We start from the raw sequence: 14,712 nt of genomic DNA, 5'->3' as shown, positions 1-14,712 counted from the left end.
ACAAAAAGATAGAAAGGTGGATAGATAAGGTACATAGATAGATATGGGTAGGTATGTTAATGGGGAAGATAGATGATACGTAGGAATAGATGATAGATACAAATAGATGACAGGTAGATAAATTGATGATAGATAATAGATCATGATGATGGATAATAGATAAAGATACATGGTAGATAAATATAGATATAGACCATAGATAAATAGATATTGCCTGTGTAATAATTAAAACAGCACATACTAAATTTTCAAAATATAATTACTAAATTAATGACAAAAGCAACAATACATAATTGTTTCAATAGAAACTCTCATAAGTAAAGTTTAGCAGAATATTGATCAACTGCCTACCCACATACTCTGTCTCTAGGCAAGTAATAAAAAGGGTTCTTCAAAGTATAATTAACGTGAACCAAACTGCACTGCTAAATGTTTTACTTAAAAAGAAATTATTTTACCAAATATATTATGAATTCAATAATGATAAAAATCATAATTTTGTTTCCAATTTAATTAAAAAATACATCAAGAATCAGAGAAACTCAAAGTGAGGGGAAACGTTGGAAATAATTTATTTTAACACTGATACTTAGATAGCAATTATTTTTAACTTTGGTCCCAGCTATGACGGGTTCATTGTTAAGAGTATACAATGCTGAGTTGAGATGCATGAATCTGTCAAACTCAAGTTCCCTTGACAAGAATGTAGTGGACTGATTTACTCCAGGCCTGTCTCGCTCATCAACATAGAAGTGAAATTACAGATACGCATGTGTAAAAAACGATTGCATAAAATACAATATTCATTCATCATGACCACTTGAAGTTTATTTCAGTAGCATACAATATTTTTCTTAGTGCTGGAATATTTTTTAAAATATAATTCACCCTTATTAATATATAAACCATCATCTCAATAGATTCACTTATCAATAGGTACCAACAAATCCATAAAATATTACAAATTTTCATGCACAGAACTCTCAGAAAACTGGAATTCAAAGGTGCTTTCTTAACAAGGGACAGGCCACTAAGAAAACCTATAGCAAATAATGTTTGTTACATTTAAGATCAGGAAACACAATAATGCCTTTTGTCAGAGCCTCTCTTCTGTATTTTACTGGATAGAAAAGGAAAGAAATAAGAGTTTTGTGAATTGAAAAGGAGGAAAATGTCATTATTTATCAATCATATGATAATACATAGAAAAGAATCCAGACAAACATACTGATAATTGGTCAAATCAATATGAGTATTTAATAGTGTTGTTGGATACAATATCAAATTTAAAAATCAATTTCCTTTCCTTCAATAGTAATATCATTTAGAAAATGTAGATTAGCATATAATTTATAAAGGCAACAAACAAATTTACTTGACAAAATATAACTAGACTCAATAAATAATGATGTCAATTCTCTCCTAATTAACCAACTAATTCAATGAAATTTAAATAAAATTGCCAAAAGGAGGTTTTGTAGAAATCGATAAGCTAATTAAAAAATTTATATAGACAGACAATTGCCTGACATATGCCAAGAAAACTTTTCTGGAAATGCTGAAGGTGGGAGATGTGTTCCATGAGATTTCATGCCTTATTACTAAATCTTAGGAGAGCAAAATATTGATGCTAGGATAGGTTTACCTATCACCAAAAACAAAGAGTGAACCCAAACAGATATTTATGGATACATAATTTATTCATTCATTCATGAATGAAGAAAGGTAAACCTTTTGGTAAAGCATCCTTGTGCAAATGATAAACTTTAAATAAATAATTAAATTTAAAAAATTACAGGTTTGCTTAGAGCTTGAAGCCAAATATTAGAACTTTAAAACTTAAGAGCATTAAAAACATCAAAAATTTCAAAGTGTTTGAAAATATCTTTATAACACTGGATGATTAAGTATATCAAAAACTGGCCCAGGTGCAATGGCTCACACCTATAATCCCAACACTTTGGGAGGCTGAGGCAGGCAGATCACCTGAGGCCAGGAATTCGAGACTAGCCTGGCCAACATGTCAAAACCCCGTCTCCACTAAAAATGCAAAAATTAGCCAGGCCTGGTGGCATGCGCCTATAATCCCAGCTACTCAGGAGGCTGAGGCAGGAGAATCACTTCAACCTGGGAGGTAGAGGTTGCAGTGAGCCAAGATCAGGCCACTGAACTGCAGCCTGTGACACAGAGTGAGACTCTGTCTTAAAAAAAAAAAATATATATATATATATATATAAAACTATAACCAAAAATGTAAAGTTTGATTTATTCAACTACATTAAAGTTAAAAATCCTGTCCATCCAATGTTAAAGTAGACTGACAGGTGAGGCATCCAATTTGGAGAATATATTTTCAATATATTTTACCAGCAAATATATCAATAACATACACACGATCACACATGCATATACTACAGTATAAATATTGGGAATATTTTAAACAGGTGGTTTAGAGAAAAATTATCATTTAGGTCTTATACAAATATGAAATCTTTAAAGTTCATTCATAAAAAATAAACATAAGTTTCATTAACGATGAGGCAGCATTTCTTACCCATATCGCTGGCCGAAACACTGAGCAACGTTGAGGCGTGGATCGATGTGAACCTTCTCTCATATCTGCTTGGATTATAAATTCTCACCATGCTTTCAGAATAGTTTGCTGTCACTTTACAATGTCTATTCTAAAAATGAACAATGAGTGAAGAATCCTACTTGAATGCGTATGTCATATATACTCAGGAACTCCTTAGACCATGAAACACCTATAGGCATGTTTCTAACACCTTCTTTTGAAGGAGCTGGAAAATATAATATGCATCATGACCAATTGAAGTTCATTTCAGGAATGTACAATAGTTTTCTTAGTGCTTGAGTATTTTCAAAATATAATTCGCCCCTATTAATATACAAACAATCATCTCAATATATTCACTTTTCTATAGATGCCAAAAAATCAATAAAATATTACAAATTTTCCCGCACAGAACTCTCAGAAAACTGAAATTCAAAGGAGCTTAGAATCCTGAAAAAAACTCAGAACATACATATGCTTATCAAAAAGAGAATGGATAATCATTTGTGTTAAATCAATTACACAGAAATACTATACTGCAAGGAAGATCCCTAGGCTTCATGAATATGAATCAATATGGGTGAATCTCTGAAAAATATCATGTTCAAGGAAAGAACCCAAGGAAGACACTACAAACAGTATGATTCTTTTACATAACATTCAAAATCAAGCAAAACTTAAGAATGTATTCTCTAACAATAGAGTAGTGCTAGAAAACTTAGCATGACATCAGTATAGTTGTCTCCTTTCATGAGTAAGGAAAGCATTGGTTGAAAACAGAAATCGAGTAGCATTCATTTACTTTTCCATTCCCTAACTCAGGGCCTCCTTCACAGGTATATGGCCCCAAGCAATTGCAAAGGGTCCTGGGGTCAGAAGTGCCCCATGCTAGGTTTAGAGGTCTGCTACTGCTGTCTTGAAATTCTGAAAGAGTTAATCTTTGCATTTTTGTTTTGTACCTGGAGTGCAATGGACGAAGAGGCATGCATGCACGTGGTCAGAGGAGATATGCACCGTATGCAGTTCTGCCACTGTTCTTTGCTACCCAATAGTGTACAACGCTCATGAAGCCCCTTGAGCACAGAATTCTGCTGGACGGGCAATAGGGGGAATTTGGTGAGATTCGCAGCGTGCACAAAGGGAGGCTGTTACTTCTACGACAAAGTGAGTGCTCTTGCAGCCCAGAGAGGCCGTGCTTTGTGTCCAAGTTAGAACTTGCTTCAAATATAGAAAAGTGGCAATGACATTCTAAAAAAAAATCCAAGAACAAACAAAAACTCTATCGTATCTCCTATTCTTCTTGACACGTCGGGCAACCACTTATGCTGAAAATGATGCCATAGAAGGGATGGGATGAGAGGACAACCTGTGGCTCCTCTTAATTGCATGACTTCCTTATTCATCAGTGAAATGAAGGTACAGTGTTGCTAGAGTATGTCCATATCAAGAAGTGGAATAAAATGAGCTGAGTTCATTTTGTGTAGCACACTTCCCGTGTTGTGGTAAGAATGCAGTAGATACTTATGCATGTGCTACAAAATAACAGCTTGTGTAATTTCAGTGATTCTGAATACATGTTAACTGCTCAGATATTGGAGTTCAAAATTGGCATTGCACAATATAAAGATAAAAGTGGAAAACTATGCCAGTGACTAAATATTTTAATTTTTCCTTACTTAGAAAGACATCAAAAAGAAATTTATTTTTTAAAGACATGACAAGTTGAGAAAGTGTAGAAGAAAAGGGGAAAAACAGCTTTATATTTTAGTACTGTTAACAGTGCTATGAAATTGGCCAACTTTTTCTGGAAAGAGTCAAATAGTAAATATTTTCAGCTCTATGAGTTATATAAACTCTGTTGCAGTAACTCAACTCTGCCATTGTAGCAAAAAAGCAGGCACACACAATACATAAATGAATGGGTATGGCTGTTTTCCGATAAAACTTTATTTATAAAAACAAGTGGTGAGCGGGATTTGGCCCATGGACCATAGTTAGTCTCTGGATGTGCTGAGGTAAGAAGTCCACTATAAGACTTCTTAGCAATTCAAACAACATGAGGGGAAAATCTCCTACAATCTTATGATTTTTTTTTTTTTTAAACATTTCTGAGTTTCAGGCTAACTGGGTATTTGCATGATGCTGAACAGTAATTGTAGGTATCATATTTATGGCAATATTTTCAGTGTTTGGGAGTCACAGATGAAGGGATTGACTCAGGTAGTTCCAACATGGATCATTTAGTCTGTCTTCATGCTGCTCTTTGGGCAAAGTATAGGAAAAATACCAGCAGTCTAGTGATACAGAATTTCTGTTTCTAGTAGCTGTGGGGTTATAACTTTCTGAGAATTGTTTCTCTTAAAAAAAGACTTGAGAAAGTCACTCATAGCTATGGCCAGTGGCATAAATGTTTCATGCCCTCCAGCTTCAGAATGTAGACACTTTGTGCTTCTGTCATTTTAGTTCTATAGAAATACTGCAGTGTGATAGGAACACTGCATACAGAGATTGAGATTCAGGATAGTAAATCTCTATGCCTAGTGTAGTTTTGGTTTTGCTAAGAGGAAGAGTAAAACATATGGGTGTGTAAAACTCACCAGTGACAGCATCAACTGTTTTTTTTTTTCTTTAGGAATTCAGACCTCATTAAAGGGTCAATGAAGAAATGATGTTTTGATTTCCCAATAGGATTACCCAACATTTCTCTGACAGTACCTACCAGTTACTTCTTTCCTAAAGATTTCTGGTGCCCAGAGAAAGTCTCTAGTTTAGCCAGAATGTCTCTGTAATACCGTTGGTGTTGCCCCATGGGTTTTAGCTAAGCAGTACCCGTCTTGTGCAAGAGAGGTTCGTCAGGGCAACTTCCTGAACAATAAGCTGAGATGATCATGGGGGAAGGGGGTTAATGAAGGACTGTTACAGAAATAAAGAAAAAATCTGCAGTAGAGCAACAACTCCAACCCTTGCTGGAAAGTTTCAAACAGACACCGACATTTCCAAAGTGCCCATAAATCAACTTTTAATATACTGTGGATGCATAGAGGAGGCTGTCCATATGCTTCTTTTTTTGAAGTTTTAGGCATTATTTTTTTCAGTGCGAAGATGCTGTAACCTTAATAAGTTCAACAAAACAGAAATGTACATAAGTACTGCTAACTAAATGACTAGGCCAATTTTGAAATGTAGACTTCAAATGTAAAATCACGGGGTCTGAGCCTTGCTCAGAGTAGGAGTCCGCGCGGACATCAGCTAAGATTCCAGAATGACTACCGTCTTGACTTACACTTTTAAAAATCTTCTCACTGCATCAAAATGGGCCCTCAGATTTTCCATAAGACCTCTGAGCTATTCCTCCCAGCTGCGAGCTGCCCAGCCATCCAAACCAAAACGAAGAAGACATTAGCCAAACCCAACATGAGGAATGTTGTGGTGGTGGATGGTGTTCGCACTCCATTTTTGCTGTCAGGCACTTCATATAAAGACCTGATACCACATGATTTGGCTAGAGCAACACTTACGGGTTTGTTGCGTCAGCCCAGTGTCCCCCAGGAAGTAGTTGATTATATCATCTTTGGCACAGTTATTCAGGAAGTGAAAACAAGCAATGTGGCTAGAGAGGCTGCGCTTGGAGCTGCCTTCTCTGACAACACTCCTGCTCACACTGTCACCATGGCTTGTATCTCTGCCAACCAAGCCATGACCACAGGTGTTGGTTTGATTGCTTCTGGCCAGTGCGATGTGATCATGGCAGGTGGTGTCGAGTTGATGTCCCATGTCCCTATTCGTCAGTCAAGGAAAAAGAGAAAACTGATGCTTGATCTAAGGCCAAATTTGTGGGCCAGTGACTGTCTTCAATCTCTAAATTCCATTTGAATTTCCTAGCACCTGAGCTCCCTGCGGTTTCTGAGTTCTCCACCAGTGAGACCACGGGCCGCTCTGCAGACCAATTGGCTGTTTCTCGACTGGAACAGGATGAATACGCACTGCGCTCTCCCAGTCTGGCCAAGAAGGCACAGGATGAAGGACTCCTTTCTGATGTCGTACCCTTCAAAGTACCAGGAAAAGATACAGTTACCAAACATAATGGCATGCAGCCTTCCTCACTGGAGCAGATGGCTAAACTAAAACTGCATTCATCAAGCCGCACGGCACAGTGACAGCTGCAAATTCTTCTTTCTTGACTGATGGCGCATCTGCAATGTTGATTATGGCGGGGGAAAAGGCTCTGGCCATGGGTTATAAGCCGAAGGAGTGTTTGAGGGATTTTATGTACGTGTCTCACAATCTAAAAGATCCACTATTACTCAGACCAACATATGCGACTCCAAAATTTCTAGAAAAGGCAGGATTAACCATGAGTGATATTGATGCTTTTGAATTTCACAAAGCTTTCTCAGGTAAGATTTTAGCAAATTTTAAAGCCATGGACTCTGACTGGTTTGTACAAAATTACATGGGTAGAAAAACCAAGGTTAGATTGCTTCCTTTGGAGAAGTTCAATAACTGGGGTGGATCTATGTCCCTGGGACACCCATTTGGAGCTCCTGGCTGCAGGTTGGTGGTGGCAGCTACCAACAGATTACGGAAGGAAGGAGGCCAGTATGGCTCAGCGGCTGCCTGTGCAGCTGGAGGGCAGGGCCATGCTATGATAGTGGAAGCTTACCCAAAATAATAGATCCAGAAGAAATGACCAGTGGTCTCTGTGCAACACTCACACTAGGCAATGGCATTTCAATGCATTCCTAAATGACATTTATAATTCCTAGCTCTTGTTAGGAAAACGATTCTTGTGGCCTTCTGTTAAATGCTTTGCACTTAAGCCTTGCCAGTGTTCTGAGCTTTTCAATAATCACAGTTTACTGCTCTTTCAGGGATTTCTAAGCCACCAGAATCTCACACAGACATGTGTAGGTGGTTGTTTTTGTTCTCTCTTGTCACTAAAGATTAAATGAGTGCTTGCAATTGGGAAAGAGGTCAGCTGAGATTTGGAAATAATCTTGGTAATATTTGCAAATTATACTTGTTTCTGTGTCCTAAAGATAATTGTTCTCTATAAAATACAAACAACGTTCCCTAAATTAACTTCATTATGGAAAAATAATTCAGAATCTAAACATCACTGAAAACTTATAAAAAATGTTTAGATACATAAATATCATGGTGGTCAACCTTAATAAAGTGGGGAAATATTGGGAAAAAATGTAAAAACACACATATATATGTTAAAGTTATGTACATATATAAATTTATATATGTTTATATATAAATTTGTATATATACAGTTTAAGTATATTATGCATATTTACATATACTTATATACACTTTTATATAGTATACAAATGAATATCCACCTCCATATTTAAATTACATCTTTAGGCTGGGCATGGCAACTCATGCCTGTAAATCTCAGCACTTTGGGAGGCCGAGGCAGACGGATTGCTGGAACTCAGGAGTTCGAGACCAGCCGGCACAATGTGGCAAAACCCCATCACTACCAAAACTACAAAAATTATCCAGGCATGGAAGCTTGTGGTCCCAGCTCCTCGAGACAGAGGCTGAGGTGGAGAATTGCTTAAGCCCCAGAGGTCTAGGCTGCAGGGCGCCCAGATCATGCCACTGCACTATAGCCTAGACCACAAAGCAAGACCCTGTCTCAAATAAATAAATAAAATAAAATATCTTACATCTTTATATATGTACCTGGTTTTGTTTAGTAAAATTATTGTATATATGTATATAATAATATATACAGTATACTTATATATCACTGCATTAGTCCATTTTCACACTGCTATAGAAAGATACCTGGGACTGGGTACTTTATAAAGGAAAGAGGTTTAATGACTCACAGTTCCGCATGGCTGGGGAGGCCTCAAGAAACTTACAATCATGGCAGAAGGCGAAGGGGAAGCAAGGCACGTCTTCTCACGGCAGCGGGAGGGAGAGAGAGCAAGGAAGTACCACACTTTTAAACCATCAGATCTCATGAGAACTCACTCACTATCACGAGAACAGCAACGGGGAAATCCGCCCCTAGGATCCAATCATGTCTCACCAGGCCCCTCCCTGGACACATGGGGATTACAATTCCAGATGAGATTTGGGTGAGGACACAGAGCCAAACCCTATCAATCATATATAATTACATTTATTTATGTATAAACTTGTATACATGTACAATACGTATTTATATATACCCTTGTATATATGTACACATACATTTATATATTTACATAAAAACTTGTATACATATAAATTGATATACAGATGGTCTTTGACTTAAGATGGTCCCATTTACAATTTCTGGACTTCACGGTGGTGTGAGAACAATATGCATGCAGCAGAAAGTGCTGTTTTCCTCTCTTACCAGGCTGGACAGCAGCAGGGAGCCAGCTCCCACTCGTCCCTGCAATCACAAGGTTCACAGCTGACACTCTACAGTGTTCTGTGTTGCCGGAGGAGTTTGCTCCACGATAGGCTATGTAAGTGCTCTGAGCATGTTTAAGGGAGGCTGGGCTAAGCTATGATGTTTGGTAGGGTAGGCATATTCAATGCATTTTCAAATTACGATATTTTCAAGTTGCTATGGGTTTATTGGGTTATAACCCCATCATAAGTGAAGGAGCATTTGTACATAAACTTGTATTGATGTGTATATATATATATATATATGTATATGGTACATATCTATAACTTGGATCTGTGCATATTTTATATGTTTGTGAACATTTATATATACATTTTTATATCAATACATACATTTATATAAACATTTAACATATACAGTTGACCCTTGAACAACACAGAGGTAACGAACAACTCGCCGTCCCACTCCCACATGTAGTTGAAAATCCATGTATAACTTTGACTCCCCCAAAACTTAACTATTAATAGCCTACAGTTGACTGGAAGCCTTACCAATAACGTGAACGGTCAATTAACACACATTTTGTACATTATATGTATTATATACGGTATTCTTACAATAAAGTAAGCTATAGAAAAGAAAACGTCATTAAGAAAATCCTAAGGAAGAGAAAATAAACTTATTATTCACAATGTGGAAGTGGATCATCCTAAAGGCCTTCATCCCCATCATCTTCACGTTGAGTGGGCCGAAGAAGAGGAGGGGGAGGGGTTGGTCTTGCTTTCTCAAAGGTGGCAGAGCTGGGAAAAAAAACAAATATAAATGACTCACACAGTTCAAACCCATGTTGTTGAAGAGTCAACTGTATATGCATATACACACCCATACATACACATTTATATTTAAATTATATCTTTATATATATACCTAATTGTGTTTGGTAAAATTAATTTTGTTACACTCTTAAATTTTTTCGTTATTTGAATCTCTTCTCTATGTTTCAACATTTCAAGCCACAAAAAATAGACACAATATTCTGACTGAATGATTATAATATGGGCATCCAGGTAGTTCTGCTTAGACAGTCTCTAAACCACCAGCTACACAGACACATCTTATAGAACTGCTGTCTAAAAAGGAGATACACTAGATTATTTTTATGTCATTAATTGATACACAACACAGGCATTTGTCCCCAAGGGCTTCCTCTGTCATGGGATGTTTACTCAATTTATGTGAACAAATTCCAATTTGCAGGGGAGTGCCCTAGAAGCCAAACAGAATGCAATGAATTTTAAATGTCGTTTGCTTGATATTCTTAATTTGGAAAATATTTAAAAGATGTGCACTGTTACAGTAATTAGTGTGTGTGTGTGTGTGTATATATATGTGTGTGTATACATGTGTGTCTGTGTGTGTATATAAAATAAATGTCATATACACTTACATATAAATTTATATATTCATTTGCATTAGTGCTTTTTGTTACATAAAATGATTATTGGTAAAGTTGAAGTTTACCAAGTGAAGTTTGTTGAATGCAACAAACCACCACCACCTTGGCAGATATAGGGAGGTGATTGTCATCAAACAAACCTCAACTTTACCAAAAAATCATTTTATTTAATAAAAAGAACTAATGTAAATTTCATCTTTTAAAAATTCTAGGTTAGGGAGGCATCTCTGATCTCTATTTTGTTCAAGGGTCAACTGTATATGTTAAATGTTTATTAAAATGTATAATATTGATGTAAAAAATGTATATAAATGTATATGATATCTTTTATTTATATATACACATATATACACACATACTGATTACTATAATAGTGCACATGTACATATTGATATTAAATGTATATATAATTGTATATAAATATATATGACATTTGTTTTATTTATATATATACACACATATATACAACATGCTAATTTACTGTAACAGTGCACGTGTATATATTGATATAAAATGTATAAATGTATATAAATGCATGACATTTGTTTTACATATATACACACACACATATATACACACACATAAACACACACATATTAACTACTGTAACAGTGCACATCTTTTAGATATTTTCTTCCAAATTAAGAATATCAAGCACACTATATTTATAATTCACTCTATTCTATTCGCCTTCTAGGGCAGTCCATTGCAAATTGAAACCGATTCACAAAAACTTGCGAGAGAGAACGCCATTGAGGACAAATGCCCAAGTTGTGTATCAATTAATTATATTCTCACTGTCTTCCAAAGTACATTTTTATATTGTCACTAAAAATACATGTATCTCTAAACAATACCTAGTGAATATTTTTAAAATTAACATTAGAAGTACATTATTGTATAATCTTTTTGTAAATTATTTTATTATCCTTTTAGTTATGCATAGGTTGAGCCAATTTGTGTAACTGTAATATAGCTGGTATGCATACACTAGGAATTATTAATACTTAATTACTCCCTTTTTGCTTGATCAGTTCCACTTTTCCTCTTTTACAAACAATATGGCAAGAAACAAAGTTATCAATGCTTCTTTGTGTATATATGTGAGCTATTCTTTGGGAGTACTTTTTAAATGCTCTTTATAAATATTAAACTTATTTGCCTTCAACAAAACTCTAATTGCCCTAATTCATAAAATGAAAATCTAAAGCCTAGTTACTAAATTGCTCAAATCACACAGCCAGCAAGAAAAAAAGCTGAGATCAAACCCATCTTGTCTGTCCCCAAAACCCTAGTAATTAAACGTGTCCTGCCTTCTCAAAGGTATTGTTGAGTAACATATGCGATTGGAGGCTTTCCGTTTCACTAGACAATACCAAAAGCCTTTTCCAAAATTGGGTACAGATTCCCTTTTGCTACAATTCCCCAACAATGAATACAGCAGACATTTGAATTTTTGCTAAGCTAGTGGCTGTGAAATTCCATTTCTTTGTTTTAATTTTTCATGGCTTTGATTTTTGGTGGAATGGAATTTAACGGCCTATGTTTATTGATCTTTCAGATTTTCCCCATTAAGGGGAATTAGGCTTGCTTTGTTTTGTTTGTTTGTTTCAAGACCAAGGGACTGGAGTTCCCATCATCCACCTTAATTTAGTATTTGGGTGTGTTTGTTTGTTTGTTTCAGACAGAGTCTCACTCTGTCACCCAGGCTGGAGTGTAGTGACACGATCTCGGCTCACTGCAACCTCCACCTCCGGGGTTCAAGCAATTCTCCTGCCTCAGCCTCCTGAGTAGCTGGGATTACAGGCACCCACCATCACGCCCAGCTAATTTTCGTATTTTTAGTAGAGATGGGGTTTCACAGTGTTGGCCAGGATGGTCTCAAACTCCTAACCTCAAATCATCCACCCACCTCGGCCTCCCAAAGTGCTGGGATTACAGGCATGAGCCACCACACCTGGCCTAATATTTGGTTTTATTTTAACTGAATGATTGAGTCAAAATGAAATTTGACAATGATACATATTTACTTTTATTTTCTAATTAAATGTGGCTATTTCACCAGGCGCTCAGCTTGATTCCCAGAAGAAATGGGAAAGCTTTGTGGAAATATGAGAACAAGGCAGTGACAATCTCATTTTGCTTTGCTGAATGCTGACACAAGATAGATAGTACCTACTTTTAAATTTAATTTCCCTCATACATGTCAGTAGAAAATGTTTCTTATGCTTGAAAAGTTCCTTGCCAGAATATGTCATTTGTGAAGGTGCAAACCTTCTTATAAAATCTGCAGCTCAGCATCATACTTGCATAATCATGTCACCCCAGCAAAAGCTTTAAAGCTGTGAGAAATGCTATTTTACTTACCAACTACAGAACTTGAATGGCATGAAGTGAAACCATTTATATGTACACAGACACACACACACACACACACACACATATAAAACTCCTACTCCATTTATTTTTAATTTAATTTAACTAATTTATTTATTTATTTTGAGACAGAGTATCACTCTGTTGTCCAGGCTGGAGTGCAGTGGCACGATCTCCACTCACTGAAGCCTCTGCCTCCCGGGTTCAACTGATTCTTGTGCTTCAGCCTCCAGAGTAGCTGGGATTACAGGCATGTGCCACATGCCCGGCTAATTTTTGTATTTTTAGTAGATATGGGGTTTTGTCATGTTGGCCAGGCTGGTGCCAAACTCCTGGCCTCAAGTGAACTGCCTGCCTCAGCCTCCCAAAGTGCTGGGATTACAAGCGTGAGCCACCTTGCCCAGCTTCTACTCCTTTTAAAACACTGCATTTGCCCATTTGGTACCTTAGATGTAAATGCTATCAAGGACTGTTCATTTTCAAGCAGTCCTAGACAGTGCTATATAGCATTTATATTATCTATAATATAAATATAATATATAATATAAATATAATATTTATATTTATAATATATAACTTAAATATAATATTTATATTTATAATATATAACTGTTATAATGATATTTATAATATATTATGTAAATATTATTTTATATATTATATAAATATATTTATATTTTATATTATAGATAATATGAATATTATATTTATATTCTCTATTATAGAGAACATATATTATCTATAATATTTATATTATAGATAATATAATTACAGTCCAAGTAACTGGGAATACAGGGGTAAACTACCATGCCTGGTTAATTAAAAATTACTATTATTATTTATATCTATAAATAGATAATATAAATATAATAAATATAAAAATAGATCTACATTTATAGATAATAATATTAATATTATATTCATATTTATATTATCTATATTTATAGATAATATAGATACACACACATCAAGAATTAAGAAAAGGATTATTTTAGGAATGTACTAATATTATAAAAATAATAGTCTTGCAAATAATTGCTCATATATCTGGAACCTTATTTAATCTTCTTAGCTTTCATTTGAAAGCTGTGTTTGTCTGTGTCCTCTGTGCATGTGTTTTCCTATTCTATTTTTGTGTACAGATCACCTCTCTCTCAGTCTGCTTTGCTTTGCTATAAAGAAATACCTGAGCCTGGGTAATTTATCAATTTATAAAGCCTGGTGTTTACCTGACTCACGATTTTTCAGGCAGTATAAGAAGCCTTTTCTTCTTGTAAATACCTCCAGAAGCTTCCAGTAATGGCAAATGTGAAAGGGGAAATGGAGGGTCACATGCGAGGGAGGAAAAGACAGAGGAAGAGGGGTGCCATGCTCAGATGAACCATACAGTAGAAACTCACTCATTCCCAGGGGCACCAAGCCGTTCATGAGGTATCCACCCCCATGACCAAAACACCTCCCCCCGGGCCCCATCTGCAACATGGGGATCAAATTTCAATATGAGTTTTTGAGGGTCAAATATCCAAACTATATCAACCCCTAACTTAGTCTTGTAGAACAGCAATCGTTTTATTATGCTAACGACTCTGTGCTTTAGGGACACTGAAAGGGTTCGTTGCATATGGCTGTCTTTGTCCATGATGTTTGGAATCTACAAAGGTAGGGAGGTCAGTCTGTGGCTGGGGAATAGAATGAAGTGAAGGTTTCATGACTCCTATGTCTGCGGATGGATGCTGGCTCAGTAACGGCTCTCAGACGGAATGTATGAGGCACCTGCAGGAAGATGCTTGGGCTTCATTTACAATCCAGCCTCAGAATGTACACAGTGTCACTTCCTTTGCTTTCACAACCTTGCTCAGATTCCAGAGGAGTGTCTTTTTTTTTTTTTTTTTTTGAGACAGGGTCTTGCTCTGTCTCCTAGACTGGAGTGCAGTGGTT

General features: G+C 36.1%; 1 pseudogene; it reads left to right on the top strand.

Moving 5' to 3' along the window:
* The first annotated feature begins 5,810 nt into the window (after window positions 1-5,810).
* Window positions 5,811-7,343, top strand: LOC129475651 (trifunctional enzyme subunit beta, mitochondrial-like; annotated as a pseudogene).
* Window positions 7,344-14,712: the final 7,369 nt, after the last annotated feature.

Source organism: Symphalangus syndactylus, chromosome X (genome assembly GCF_028878055.3).
Source record: "Symphalangus syndactylus isolate Jambi chromosome X, NHGRI_mSymSyn1-v2.1_pri, whole genome shotgun sequence".
NCBI classification, from domain to species: domain Eukaryota; kingdom Metazoa; phylum Chordata; class Mammalia; order Primates; family Hylobatidae; genus Symphalangus; species Symphalangus syndactylus.
The sequence above is the reverse complement of the archived record's forward strand: the minus strand, read 5'-3'. Positions and strand labels throughout refer to the sequence as shown.